Below are 2,266 nucleotides of genomic sequence, written 5' to 3'. Positions count from 1 at the left end.
GATTGTTTTAAATATTTTAAGGGATGCCAGGGGTGTCAAAAGTTCGGTAATATTCAAAGAGCGCCTGCATCGGCTATGAATCCTATAATCAAACCATGGCCGTTCCGGGGATGGGCTATTGATCTCATTGGTCAGATTTATCCGCCATCGAGTAAAGGACATAAATTTATTCTGGTTGCTACCGATTATTTCACAAAGTGGGTTGAGGCAATTCCTTTAAAAAAGGTGACATCGGTCAATATGATTGATTTTGTGAAAGAGCATATTGTTTACCGATTTGGTATTCCTCAGACTATCACTACCGATCAGGGCACTATGTTTACATCAGGAGAATTTGATGAGTTTGCTGTAGGTATGGGAATTAAAATTTTAAATTCTTCTCCATATTATGCTCAAGCTAATGGTCAAGCTGAGGCCTCTAATAAAGGGATCATCAAACTCATTAAGCGCAAAATTGAAGAAAATCCTAGGAGGTGGCATATAGTATTAAATGAAGCCTTGTGGTCATATCGGATGTCATGTCATGGTGCAACCAAAGTAACGCCTTATCAGTTAGTATATGGACACGATGCAGTATTGCCTTGGGAAATTAAGGTTGGCTCTAGACGAATACGTTCTCAAAATCAGCTGACAGCCGATGATTATAATACTCTTATGAAGGATGAGTTGGAAGATGTGGCGGGTCATCGGTTAAGGGCTTTAGTTAGTATTGAAGAAAATAAGAAAAGAGTAGCTAGATGGTATGACAAGAAGGTGAAAGTAAAAGAGTTTGCCGATGGAGATCTGGTCTGGAAATTGATTTTACCGATTGGGACTAAAAGTTCAAAGTTTGGAAAGTGGTCTCCTAATTGGAAAGGTCCATATCGGATAAATCAGTCTGTTCCTGGTAATGCATATATTTTAGAAACCCTCGAAGGGGTTGTGTTTCCCAGAGCGTTAAATGGAAAATATTTAAAGAGATATTACCCTAGTATCTGGATAGATGCATAAAAGTATAAGTGCCGATAACAGTACTATCGGCTAGAATTATGCAAGGATGTCAATGTCTCATAAAGTGCCGATACAATAAATAAGATTACACGTTCAACAAGGATTGGATAGCTAATATCGCACGCAGGCGAATCTGGTCGGCTTCCTCCATTTCTTTGATATCGTCATCGGCAGCACCCTCCACAGGCTTGAGTTTTTTCTTCATGGCTAAAGCTTTGCGAGCTTGGATATCTCTTTCTTGCTGAAGGGCTTTGACGGCATTGGGTAGCTGGCTTTCTTCTTGTTGAGCATGAGTTAAGGCTGCATCGATTTCTTTCAATTCAGCCAATAGAGCTATCTTCCTTGCTAATAGATCCAAGATTTTTTGCTTAAGTGCAGCACCCGAAGTCTGCAAGTTGACGATGCCCTTGTGCTTCTCATCAGCGATTTGTTTCAGTTGTAGCATCTCTTCTTTGAGTTGAGCTTGAGCTGCTCTATCAGCAATGCGCTGAGCAGCCCGTTGATATTGCAGTTGGCGGCTTTCTAAGTGAGCTGCTGGGAAGAGTACTTCTTCAACATCGGCAGGGACCTGGCCACGAATTGTTTTGAAAATTGCCTTTGCGGGGTCCGAGTCATCTACCAGTTGGGCGGTACCTTGCTGTAGCAAGTTCAGGAGGGTTTCCAACTTGGATTTAGTCTCTGCCGATATTATTCCTAGTGCAAGGGAAGAACTTGTCTCCTCTCCATCGTCGTCAGAAATGTCAATGGCAAAGGAAAATAGGCTGTTCGGGGAATCCTATTCCTGAGAGAGAGAAAAGGAGATCAGTTAGGGGTAAGTATGAATGTTGTAAAATCAGCTAGGTTGATTGGTTTACCTGTTTCAAGGCAATTTCCTGTGCTTGACTGGAGGAAGCAACCTGGAGTATGTCGTGTGGGGGATCGGCTGAGCTTGCCGATGGGATATCCTCTGTGACTTCATCGGTGGTGGGCTCTTGAGGTATGATGACCGATGACATTGGGGCAGATGTAGGGATCGGCATAGACCTTTGTCGTTTTGGCTGTGCTTCAGTATCTGTTAAAGCTTTGCGCTTTGCTTGGGCATCGGCAACGATTGGCTGGGGGGCATCGACACTTGTTGGTTGTGAAGCTTGGACATCTGGTACGTTTGCCGATGTACCCAATTGTTGCTGCAAAACAAGTGTAAGATATGATATTTAACAGATAAAATGTAAAGTCAAGAAGCTACCTCTGAAGGTTCATCGAAAGAAGTGGTGCTTGATATCGGCGAAATTGCCGA

The sequence above is a fragment of the Miscanthus floridulus genome, chromosome 6, assembly GCF_019320115.1.
Source record: "Miscanthus floridulus cultivar M001 chromosome 6, ASM1932011v1, whole genome shotgun sequence".
Classification (NCBI taxonomy): Eukaryota; Viridiplantae; Streptophyta; class Magnoliopsida; order Poales; family Poaceae; genus Miscanthus; species Miscanthus floridulus.
This window is presented reverse-complemented; position numbering follows the sequence as displayed.